This window comes from Phacochoerus africanus, chromosome 13, assembly GCF_016906955.1.
Source record: "Phacochoerus africanus isolate WHEZ1 chromosome 13, ROS_Pafr_v1, whole genome shotgun sequence".
NCBI lineage: Eukaryota > Metazoa > Chordata > Mammalia > Artiodactyla > Suidae > Phacochoerus > Phacochoerus africanus.
The window spans coordinates 48,875,764-48,889,342 of NC_062556.1; the positions used below are offsets into that span (position 1 = coordinate 48,875,764).

A 13,579-nucleotide genomic window follows, 5' to 3' on the forward strand; every position below is an offset into this window, starting at 1 on the left:
AACGGTTTCATTCAGATTCCCTTTCCACTAGAGAAGAACGTTTTTCTCAGATCTGGAAAAGGCAGATAAAGGATGACCTTCTGAAAAGGAGGCCCTGAGAGGTACCCTCTGGCCAGTTTACCATCCTTCCTTAGGCAATGAAGTAAAAAATTCAGGCTACTTTCATCAGCTGCTAGGAGAGAAAATTATGCACTTTTTCCATAATATCCACAGCTTGATGGCTTTTCATGTCTTCTCTCATAATGCCATTTTTATATGTAGAATATGAAATAATTTTTAATTGTCCATGTAACTTATTTGCTATCATTTTTACCCTAAGAGGATTCTTTTCATCACAAGATAATTTGGAGACTAGAAGCTTAAACCCAGAGCTCAGTCATTGAGCACTAATAAGAAGTGAGCTCCGGCTGTCTGCTCTGGCTCCTTATTATCAAATTATAAGTAAAAGCCAGCCTCAAACTCCAGGCATGTGCACCCCAGCCACAGCCCACACATCCTTTTGAAGGACAGGTAGCAAAACACCACGACAGAGGAAAGATGGCAGTTTATCTCAGAGTATTGTTCTCGTCACCCTGTTTTAACTTTACTGACCTATTAGGACAGCAGTTCTCAGCCTTGACTGCACGTTAGAAATATTTGGGAAATGTCTATAAACATTCTTGAAGTCCAGAACCCACCCTGGTCTGAGGTGGGGCCCAGGCATCAGTATGTTTCTTAATTTCCGTAAGTGATTCGAGTGCGTGAACAGGTTTGAGTATCACTGTTCTCCCTTGCTGGCTTCTGTTCCTTTTTACCATCCATATCTTGCCCACACTTTCTTCCACACTCGCCCACCCAGATCCACCACATTTACCCACTTCTTCTCAAATCTCTAAGGCCTCGTGACCTTCGTCTTGCTGCCTGTTGCTATGATGCTGTCTTGCTTTTCTCCAGACTCGATACACAGCCTGGCGAGACTTTCTTTTCATGTCTTTTCCAGGTCCTGGCTTCTCTTGGCTTTTGCCAAGGGAACAACCAGCAAGGTAACAAAAGCACCTTAGCGGGAGTCTACCAGCCCACCTGCCATTTCTCTCCCTCACTGAAGCCCGTCTCAAATCTGACAAGCCACAGAACATTTTCCTCTTGGGACCCAACAACAAACACCTTATCCCGACCATTCCTCTGTACACAAACCCATTCTCCTTTATATCACAGGGCTTCTCAACCTTGGAACTATCACATGTGAAGCCAAATCAGCCTTCACCGTGGGAGGCTGTCCTGTATATTAATAGAATGTGTAGCAGCATCCTGGGTCTCTCTCACTAGATGCCAATAGCACCCTTCCCACAACTTGTGACAACAAAAACATCTCCAGACATTGCCAAATGACCCCTGGGAAAGGGGAAGAATTTCCCCTCAAGCCCCACATTCCATGGAGAACCACTGATCTATCCATAGGTCTCATCTCCCAAACCACTTCAACAAAATTGGTTCTTCTGCCATCTGGTATATATTTCCTTCCCAGTTTCAGTTCCACCCAAGTTTACAATCCATTACTCTGAAGCATTTACTTCCTCCTGGGTTGGCAATCTTCAGCTTTGATTCAGCTTCCCAAGTGATGCCAACTCCAAAGCAGCTAAGACAGATTCTCACATCTGCTAGTCATCCTTATCCCTGCCCACTGCAGAGGATCAACTATGATTTCTCCATTACATACCTCTGTTCCCTAAAGACTGTTCTTATGCTATAAACCCTGTAAACACTAAATTAATTCACATAAAAATGAGAGTGTAAATGGAATACAGATCAGACTCTTTCTTAACATTAGAAGGGTACGTTGTTTCCTGAAGCTAAACAATCTCACCTTCTTGAATAATTATCCATTCCTTCCTTTGCCTTGTGGAATAAGAATTACAATGTTCTTGCAAAGTCCTTTGAAATTCCAAACTGAGTGGAATTTCATTCCAATTCGACCATCAACACAATTATTTGAGTTAATGGAGAGGGATGAAGCACCTAGCATAGAAAATTCACATGATACAAATTGAAGTACATACGGACACAAATACATATTCTCATATTTTCAGAAATTAAAAGGTTACTAAAAGTTCTTAGACTGATTTTATTGTGTGATTCATAAATCATCCAACTGGAGAATTGCTAATATGTTTGAGAATTATGTTACTGGCATAACACCACCAGAGGAATGACTTTCCATAGTTCTTCATCATAATTGGAGGTGATTTTAATGGCAACCTTTTTGGTAGGGTTAAAAAAAAATTTTTATTTTTTTATAATTTTCTATATTTGTATGTTATCTTTATTAAACCTACATTACTTTTATTCCGATGAACTATAAATAACATAAAATTTACCATTTTCACCATTTTTAAGTGTACAATTCTGTGTCACTAAGTACATTCACATTGTTATGCAAACATCACCACCATCCATCTCTAGAACATTTTCATCTTTCCCAGCAACAACAGTTTTTAATAGATGCCCCCTCCCTTCTGTCTACTAATAATCTGCTAAATGTCATTTTAAGTTAATTTCCTAGCTGAAATATTGAAATAAATGTAAAGTCTACCAAATGAAGGAGAGCATTTATATAGGTTTATTAATTCAATTTCTTATACCAAAAGAGAATTCTCAACTTTTCATAATCATCCTTCATATATTTCCACAACTCGACACCTAACTAATCTTATCCTTCCTCCATCTACCTGTCAACAGCCTAAGGGAATTTAACATGTGCAAACAGTTTCTGGTGGCCTTCAACAGCACGTAGACGGAGTACAGGCTTGTTGACACACAAATATGTTTTTGTACCTGCAAAATTGAAAAGTTATTTTTAACAAATCTACTTCATTTTGCTTAAAAAGATACTATAAATATCGGTTAAAGGATATTAAGAAAAGGCATGCTCATCCAGTTTTTTTAAGGCCTTAATGTTTAGACTAAACCATTTTTGGATTAACAAACTACTAGTTATCAAGGAAGACAGAAGTTTCATAGAGCTCTATTAATAAAGTTCATTTGAGCTTCCCATAGGCCTAGCTTTATTAATAATTTTTTTTAGCTGTACATATTTCATGAAGACTTCTTTGAAGCATAAAACACTATCCAACTATCACAAAACTCTAAGCTTTGGAATTAAGGAAAATATTTCTACATTGTTTTTGTACTAGAACCCCAGAAATTCTCTCTTTTTTTTTTGAGAGACAAAGACTGAAGTGGATGGCAATGATAAACACTAACCATATCGCCAAGATAATTTCCTTTACAGAACTGCTAACAATACTCCCTGTAGGACTCTAGCCCTAGTTTTAAAGTTTTCATCTAAGGAAACAGCATGTCACAATTAAAGAAGTGAGTTACCCATAGTTCCTCAGTATAGTGTTAGGCAATTTTAACTCAGTCTGTTTTTAAGAGATGGTGACTCCCTCCTTTCTGCTCTTTCTTGGATAATTATCATTTCTGGTTAACTTCCTATAGCTAAATGAAAGCTAATATTGTCCTTTTAATAGGGAAGTCACCAGTAGCTTTATCAATTATGTGTGGGTTCAAAAAGTAGAGTGAACTAAAGACAAATGTCAAAGGATTCGAGCACCAAAGACTCTTCTCATCTGTTGGATCCAGAAACTAAAATAAAAGTAGTGACTTTCCTTACTTATCCCCAAATTGATTCAAACCTAGAATTAAACTATATGATGATAATAACATGAAGATTTTGAGAATTCTTTTAAGACACTGGAAGAAGAGGACTATGCATAACAGGAGAAATATAACAACAACATAGTGAAGTTTCACTGTTGGGAAACGTAGTTAGAGTCAATTTGGGCTGCTGTAACAAAAATACCATAAACAGGTTGGCTTAAACAATAGACATTTGTTTCTCATAGTTCTGGAGGTTGGGAAATCTAAGACTAAGGAGATAGAATATTTGGTGTCTGATGAGGGGCTGCTTTCTGGTCCTTGGACACCTGTTTTCTTGTGTCTTCAAATGGTGAGAGAGATGAGAAGGTCTCTCTGGGGTTTCTTTTACAAGGGCACTAACCGCATGCATAAGGGATACACCCTCATGACTTAATCACTTCCCAAAGTTCCCACCTCCAAACACCATCTCAGTGAGGGGTAGGATTTTTTTTTTTTTTTTTTTGTCTTTTCTAGGGCTACTCCTGCAAGGTTCCCAGGCTAGGGGTCCAATCGGAGCTGTAGCCACCGGCCTACAACCAGAGCAACAGCAATACCAGATCCAAGCCGCATCTGCAACCTACACCACAGCTCATGGCAATGCTGGATCCTTAACCCACTGAGCAAGGCCAGGGATTGAACCCACAACCTCATGGTTCCTAGTTGGATTCGTCAACCACTGAGCCACAACAGAAACTCCAGGGGTAGGATTTTAGCATCTGAATTTCAGGAGGACATAAACATTCAGCTCATAGCACTGTTGTTTCTTGCTCACATTTTAAAAGAAACCCTCTTAGATCTTGCAGATAAAACTTTGACCTTATAGCTGTGTTTCTGATGTTAACTTAGGGAGAGAATTTATACTTTGAATACAAGTGGGTCTGAGGAGAGGGGGAAAAAAATCTGCTATTGTAAAGTCAGAGCATCAGTGCACAGATCACTTATTTTTTAAAAGTCCTGGCAACTGTCATTTTAAAAACCCATAAGAATCACCAGCCGAACATTTGCAACAGTATATTCCAACATTTCAGGGAAGTCAAATTTCTTTCCTACAACTCTTAAGAGGCACCTCTTGAAACTTCGTAGTTAAGATTCTCAAAACTCTGTAACAAATAATAGCCCCAGAGGAAAGCCTATAACACGGCTGTCAGTGAACTTGACTTCCATCATAAAATGGAAACATTGGCAAGTGTTTGGGGCTTTGGAGCAGCTGCCATCTAAAAACTTATTCAGAGAAAAAATACCCAAATCAGTTTTTAGGTCTCGTCATAATCTCTGTGCCTTTCAAGTCAAAAAGAAATGTAGTCATTTTTATGTATTTACTAATGAAAACTACAGTTATAAGTTTCTCAAAAAATATGTATAAAGAGGGCCAATTCATTCTTCGTAGTGTTATAAAAATAGTAAAAGCTAATTCTTTTTCTCCCTAATATATAAAAGGGTGAATTACTACAAACATTTATTCATTTATTCAACAAATTTTATTGATGATCTATTGTGTGTAGGCAGTGTGGAGCCCTGAAACGAAAATAAAATAATAAATATTTTTCCCCCTCCTATGAATGGGCAAATAGATGTCAAGAATGAATAAAGATTAAGACTACATCATAAAGTAGAAGCAAGCAATCCAAGTCACCTAGACATCTAAACTCCTAGTTCCCGGAGTTCCCGTCGTGGTGCAGTGGTTAACGAATCCGACTAGGAACCATGAGGTTGCGGGTTCGGTCCCTGCCCTTGCTCAGTGGGTTAACAATCCGGCGTTGCCGTGAGCTGTGGTGTAGGTTGCAGACGTGGCTCGGATCCCGCGTTGCTGTGGCTCTGGCGTAGGCCGGTGGCTGCAGCTCCGATTCAACCCCTAGCCTGGGAACCTCCATATGCCGCGGGAGCGGCCCAAGAAATAGCAACAACAATAATAACAACAACAAAAAATAAATAAATAAATAAACTCCTAGTTCCCTTTCCTTCACATTCCTCTCATTCTAACCTGTGACTTTTATTCAATGCTTTTCCAAGCAGAAAGATAAAAGCAGAACAAGGAGATACTGCTACTGCCCTTTTCCTCTATATGCAGAAATAAGGGCTCACTCTTACCACGGATTCTAGCTCACCCACCTAGAAAATAATAGAATGGAGAGAGATAATGAATTAAGGAGAGATAATTTCTAAATAACTTGGGATATTGCTGTCAGTTATGATAACAAAAGATAAGCCCCAATCATTTTAGAATCTGCAATTATTGTGCTTCATCTTTTCCATTTTGAAAAATGGGGGGGGGGGGGCGCGCACAGGGTGTATCATTCTTAGAAACTATTAAATGTATTTTTTAATTGTGAGGGGAAAGGCAGTGTTCATAAAAGTCCAAACAAGCAAAGTGTGTAAGGCCCAACAATGCTGAGTTTTCTGTGATTTCTGCAAGTTCCAGAGATAAAGGCCCTTTAACTGGTCAGTTCACCATTTTGCTCTCTGTTGAAGGTAAGGAAAACATTTTTTTGTGTGTCTTTTTTGGGCCACAACCATGCAATATGGAAATTCCCAGGCTAAGGGTTCCAACTGGAGCCATAGCCACCAGCCTATGCCACAGTCACAGCAACACAGGATCCTAGCTGTGTCTGGGATCTACACCACAGCTCGCTGCATCACCAGATTCTTAACCCACTGAGCGAGGCCAGGGATCGAACCCACACCGTTAGTGCTGAGCCACAATGGAAACTCCAGGAAAATATACTTGAAAGGATATGCCTGTGTCTCAAATATATTAGGGGTTCAGTTATGGCCATTGAAAGCTGAAAAGATAAGTTGCTACTTCAGGATTCTCGACACATTATATAGCAGGTGCTTGATAAACTATATACTAAATAAACTGCTACGTTTCTCTCAAGACTCCATAATATGTCTCTTGATGATGAGATTTAGGAATTAACACAGACTTCCTCAGGCAAACAGGGTGTTCCCAATATTACTACAAACAAATCTCATGTAAAACCTCATGACTGGAGAGGTTTGAAAGGAGAAGAAAGGTGAACAAAACCCTACCCCCCCCCCCGCAGCCATGTGTTCTGCTTGTGGTTTATTGGACATAGACCTTACCTCACAAACAGCTGCCTAACTAGCTTCTAACTCACCATGCCCATTAAACATATGCCCCACAGAGCCTCAAGTGGTCTTTGCAAGATGGAACCCTCTATCTCACACTTTGCTTAAAATTCCTCATCCCTCAGAAATAATGCTGAAATTGTCTAGCATGGTATATGAGGCTCTTCCTGCTTCTCCACCTGTTTTTTGGTGTGGTTGGTTGACTCTTTTGGTTGTGGGTTTTGGGGAGGGGGGCGGTTCTGGCAGGGGAGGAGGGGGGCTTTTTTTCTCCATAAGTTTTTAGTTCTTACTGTCTCTGAGTCTTTCTTCATTTTAAGTTGGCCTGTGCTTAGAAAGCTCCTCCACTTTCTCTTCTTGACTTTTAAGCCTCAGTCCTGGCATCTTCTCCTCTAGAGAGCTTATGGTGGTGTGAATTAGACATCCTGCTTTCTCGCTCATGTAATTATTTGGACTATCCCAGCACTGCCCTTGCAAAGAATCTTGTCATTATTCATTTAGCTCCCTTACTGACTCTCAGAACTTTTTCATTCCTGTCTTCCTATCAGGTTGGCGCAGTCTGGCACACAGTAGGTACTCAAGAGATTTTGAATGAACCAATGACTACTGAATGGCTGTACATGGAGAAGTGTTGCAGGAGCCAAGAGCTAGGGGCCTAAAGTGACCTTTGATATCTCCTTTTTATTTAGTCCTGTAGGCCACTCTTAGGAGATCTGTGAGTAGAAAGAGAGGTTCTTTCTTGCCTCAAAGGAGCATTGGCCTTGAAATTTCTAATGGGAGCAGAGTAAAGTTAACATTCCCCCTAAACTACTGAACAAAAAAAACAAGCCCAGCAGCTACCAGCAGAAGTTCTCAACCCCATCACCACCACCACCTCCAAGTTCTTCAGGGCAAAAGAGGGTAAACTCATTTCTGGAATTCTACAAGTTCAGAATGTCTTTAATGTTTAAGATTTTGTCAGAGTTCCCACTGTGGCATAGCAGGTTAAGGATCCACTTGTCTCTGCAGCAGCATGGGTTGCTGCAGAAGCGCAGGCTCATGCCTAAGAAGTGCTTCATTAAGAAGTAGGGGATACATCATGTTCCTCTTCATGTACAATAGTCCTAAAAACCAGCTGTTAGCTATACTAATGAGAAAGAAAACAAAAAACTAGAATAAAAATGAAAAGAGGAGGATCTCCAGAATTTTTTTAAAAATGATTTGCAGGGAGGGGTTGTCCTCAATATGAAAACTACGTAAAACTTCTCACTTGTATACCTAATGATTCTAGAATTATCTCACACCGTCATCATTCCCATTCCCTTGAGCATTTCCAATGAATCCTATTATTTCCATAGCCCATAAAGAAGAAAAAGGTACCTCCAGGTGCTTTCTCTCTTGGCATCACTTCATACCAAAAAAAAAAAAACTCAGATATACTTGAATATATGTATAAAGGTACTCAATACAGCACTCTTTGAAGTAAGACCGAAAAACCTGGGAATGTAAATGCCCATCAAAAATAAGATTGGTAAAATACATGACAGAACATCTAGACAATGGCATATCATGCAGAATATCAAGTAGCCATCAAATAAAATGAGGCAGATCACTGCTACATGTACAAGCATGCATTGCAAGAGCATCAGAATAAGTTGTTAAAAGAAGAAAGCCAGCAAGGAACAGGTATAAACCCAACTGAATTAAAAAAGGGGGGGGGGGATGAATTTATTCATGTATTCATTCATTCATGTATGTGGAATGTCTTTATAAAGATACACCAATGGTTACCCCTGGGAAAACCTAGGGGTTCCTGGAGGATGGAGATCTCCTCTTTATGATATACATTCTTATACTGCCTGAACCTTTCACCATAAACTTTTCAAAAACTAAAACAAAAGCTACCTAGGGGAAGTACAGCAAAAGCCAAGAGAAAGAGTAAAGCCCTCCTGGCTCACCAGCAGACTCCCAGCTTGCTATGCTGCAGCCCGGCAGCCTGGGGCTGGTGTGGCCTGCCCCAACCTCTGGGATTTCTCAACCTCGGAGGCCCTGGCTTTCTTTCAAGGAGAGAGACATCATTGCCTGGGGGATGGTTCAGGAAAGCACGCCTATATCCAAAACGCAGAGCCTTTCCCCACATTCCTTAGAATTTTGTCTTCATGTATTGTACTTCTGATTAAGGCCTAGCTCCCAGCTCTTATTTTTCCTTTTCCCTACAAACCTGAAGAGGTCTTCTCTACCCACATTCCCCATGTTCAAAATTATTCACATGTGATGCAAAGACTGAGGTCATAGAAAACGTCTGTGAAGGGTTTTTCCTCCTCGTGGAGGACAAGCCCCCTTGACAACAGCATTCTTGACAATAAACTCCGGGGAAAGAACACCCTTCACTCTCGGGCCCAACTGGCCAATTCCTAGCAAGGAGCCCTTCCAATGGCATTAGCCCCGTAACAGTTTAGGAAGCATTCTCAGTATTTAGAGAAACACTTAAGTGAAATTGAACCAGCATTTGAACCAATCCACACCCACCAGCTAAGAGGAATAATCAAAGGAGTGAATGTTTTATTCTTTAGTGTTTAATAGAATACATAACAAGTCACATAACCAATGATTCATTACTTCACACACAGGGAGGAAAACACTATTGAGCATTTGTTATACAAGTGGTTGTGAACAGAGAGAACCAAAATCTCTAGGGCATTTAGATGATTGAGGAAATTCTCAAAGCTCAGATATGTCTGAAAAGACTTCATCAGTTTTTGAAATATAGAAGGATTTTATTTTCTTGGCTGTTTTGTTAGAAAAGTCTGATCATTGTGTAATGATTTTTTTTCCCCTTTCTCCTTCAATTTTGATAACATCTGCAACAATTTCATAATCCTAGATGACGCTGAGGAAACTTACGTTGTTTAGCAGATGAGTTTTTCAGATGCCCAGAAAAATTTAAATAACATATAATTTGGCTCTTCAAAATTAACATCCATAATGGACATTTTAACTTTTGTCATTAAATGCCACAAATGCTATTTCAGAGATTATAAATCAATGGCCATTAGTAACAGCAAAATTCGCCTGCCTATAAAATTGCAAAGACAGTTGTATAATAGTTGACATTACAATTAATGTTCGCATATCTCAGAACACATTTAAAGTTAGAAAAAACAACTTGGGGGGGGGAATCACAAAAATGTATTCATGGTCAGCTAGTTCATCCTACCAGATGAGATTATACTCTAATATCAATATTCTGGTTGGATTTCTTCCATCTAAATTTTAAGGGCCCCAGTAGAGAATATAAGCCTTTAAACATTAATACTTTTAGATGTTTATTATCCAAAATTGTGACAAAGAAAAGTTAACTTCAACAGAATGTGTTTCTGTCTCTAGGAAACACATTTCAGGTCCTACAGCCATTGGAAACACAAGAGTGTTTTATTTATTTCTCAAGAGACAGGTTTAGGTCACCTAAGAAAACTAATTCGGTTTTTAAATGAGTTGTAACAAGGAAAAAGCAGAAAAAAAATTCCAAAGGCTTTACTATGGTAGATTTACAATAAGAAGACTCAGTTTACAATTTTAGAAATTTAAGTCAATTGAGTATTTATGACTCAGAACTAGAAAAGAAATTCTTAAGGAATTCAATCCCTCAATACTTTCCTAAATGCCTGCACTATAATTTAGCATTTTTCATGTGGAGTACAAAAATTTTTTTTAATATTAGATTAGAATTTATCATAATTTTAAAAGTAAAAAATTATCAAAGCTTCACCTTACATAGCTTTAATGTAATAATAACATTCCATGGAAAATTCCAATAAAAATTGGAATATGTTATGAGCATTGCCAGTTGCCCATTTTGTCTGAAAATTCACAGATAAAGCATTTACCCAGAGAAGCAACAAGCCCCATGTATACATGGATCTGGTTTGAAAGAGAAGTCAATTTTGGCTAGTATCATAAATTATCACTTTGCTATCAATGCAAAAACCAAATAAGACACAAGAATAAAAATCATATTGAAAGAGGAAAAAATTTAAGCCTCACACATTCAAGAAATATTTTCCACAATATATAATTTGATATATTAGAACAAATGTGGTTCATAGCCGATGTGTATTAAAAAATAGACAACCTGTCAAACACTTGGTGCAAAAGCATTGAATATGGTACCTGTTTTTTTAACCACCACTGTCAACAATTCTTTTTAAAAAGCTAAATTTGTTATTAAAATCTGTCACTCAGTAGTATTTATGAACCAAATGGTAATGAGAGCCATTATATATGTAAATGAGTCAGATTAATAGTCATAATTTCTGAATAATTTATGACACCCTCCCAGGTTACTGAATATTTGTGGAGGGCTTACTCAAATGGACCCTCAAGAGCTCATCCAACCTCACAGATGACAACCAATACTCCAGCCCACTTGGCAGACCACTAAGGGTCCTTCTGTGGCCTAAAGCACTTGGTGGAGAAGGGACCCCAAAGCGTCCAGGCCAAGTCATCTTTCCTCAACTGTACCATCTACCCAATGTAAAAATGAGTTTCCTACCCGGCCTTTACTTTGGGCTGAAAGTATAATGTTTTCATGTATCAACTTTCAACTTTAGAGGAGATGGTCATCACAGAAAGAGAGGCTGCTTTACTATATCTAACCATTCAATTCCTGGTCTTCGGACCATAAAAGGGGCAGGGGTGCACTGCAGGGCAGCAAGGATGTGGAGGGAGCGAGAGATGTGTGCATAAAGCAGTGGAATAGTTTTACAAGATAAAACTTCTAAGACTTGAGTGGCAGAGACAAAACTTAAGCAGTTTCCAATGACTCCCGGAGTTGAGCAGATGTAACAAAGAAAATCAGAATCTCAGTCTTGCCATACGTCTGTCAGTGCTTTTGATCTGTCCTGAGATGTTCTCAATTATGCGCTTTGTGTTGCACCATCTAACAGAACACTACATGGGGTGGAGACATTTCTGTGCCACTCACTTTTGGCTGGTGAGCGACATTCCTAAAGCATTTCAGGCCTCAAACCAAAGTGAAGTCTGATGCATTACCTAATATGATGCACATAAGCAAATATCAACTTCCTGAATTTCTGCTTCCACCTCCCTTACAATTACAGCCTTTGTGTATAAAGCTAACGTTACTTTTCTAAAAATGTAACTCCAATGAAAGACCTCAAATCCTTCTCTTTCCCAATTAGGAAAAAAAAAAAAATAGTGGATTAAAAATACAGGTACCTTGATTTAAGTGGACAGTTTAATCAACATGTTAGCATACAACAAATATCCAAGCAAAAAAGTATGGAGCAAATTCAGCTTTATAATTATGTTGTTTTTGTTTTTTCCCTAACCCAATTTCCCCATAGACAAGGATATAAGAAACTCATTAAAACATGTTGCTTTAGCATATACACCATCTGATCCAAGTTACTGGGGGTAAATATAGGGAAGTTTACAGCATTAGTAAATGAATTAAAAAACTAAATGATTCGTGTAAAATGTTTATATATGGTATATACAGATTGGATCACATGAGTCTAAGAATAAAACTGTTCCAATTCTTAACATCTGTTATAGACATAGTAAGATACAGTACAAGATTCATTTTTAAAAAGAAAAAAATAGCACTAATTTAAACACTGAAAAACGACCCTTACAAAAATCTTTTAAAAACATACTTCAGAGAAAGATGCTAAAACAAATGAAAAAGGAAAGTCTTCTCCATCATCACAGAATATTCAAAGGATCCTCACAGTTTGAAAGACAAGGATTCATTTTCCTTCATTTACGGTGTAGATATGATATACAGTGGGGATTTATTCCAAGTTAGAGTAAAGGTATAAGGCAACCAGGTCTCCTTCTGTTTCTGTTGCATTTACCTGGAACACCATTTTATTGCTCAGCTCACTTTTAAGTACTTATTTGCCTTCATTTAAAAATATTCCACTTTACAGCTATCTACAGATGGCAGCCTTTGGCACATCTATTTCTCCGCAGCTCTGTCACTTGAAAAGATTCCACCTTAATGTCAAACCACCTGCAGGAAAGTGGTATTTTCAGGCTTGCCCAGAAGTCAACATTGACTGGGCTTCGAGAAAAGAAGGATTTTTAATGAGAGAATTTAAGTTTAAGTCATCCAAATCAAACATATTTTGCTCAAGGAAATGGACTTTAAAATCAAGGCTTATAATCAACATGAAAATAAAGTTCAAAAACTAAAACCCTACTGGGTTATCTTTGGTTAGGTTACATAAGCATCAGCAACTTTAAGATTAGGACTCAAAACAGTTAGTTCAATAAACTGCCAGGTAAGAGTAGATCTGTGATTAATGTTTATAAAATGCTTTGCATGTTTTCGTGTGCTATTTTCTTAATGTGCATGAACTCAAATGGATGGCACAAACTTCCAACTTTCAAATAATCAATGAGTATGTCTGCTCCTCCCTTCCCACCCCCTCCTACCCTCCTTCCTCCCTCCCCCCACCCCCAGTCTTAAGAGCTAAGGTCCTACTGCCATTCACTGCAAAGAAGTGGGCTTTCCGAATACCCACGACGTGCATTACTACCCAGCTGCATTTACAGTCACAGCCAGGTGACCTCCCGAAGTACTTGGTAACCTGGGCTGTCTTGCCCTTGTCCTCGGCAGCTTTCTCTCCCCTCTTGCCAACAATGGCTGCCATGTCAACCAGTCGAACCGAGGGCTTCTGGCGGTGAGCCCAGGAGAAAGGATGCCTCCTCAGGCAGGAGGGGAACTTTCGACAAGTTTAATCCACAGGCGAAGACCTTTAAATCTGCACGGAAACCATACGCTCCTTCACTGCGCCAACACTAGATT

At 38.9% G+C, this 13,579-nt stretch overlaps 1 long non-coding RNA gene across 1 annotated transcript in view; it reads right to left on the reverse strand.

Annotated features, from left to right (window-relative positions):
- LOC125113630 (uncharacterized) overlaps positions 1-13,579 on the reverse strand; it is a 479,447-nt gene that overhangs the window by 390,289 nt on the left and 75,579 nt on the right. The gene's annotated exons all lie outside the window — the stretch shown is intronic.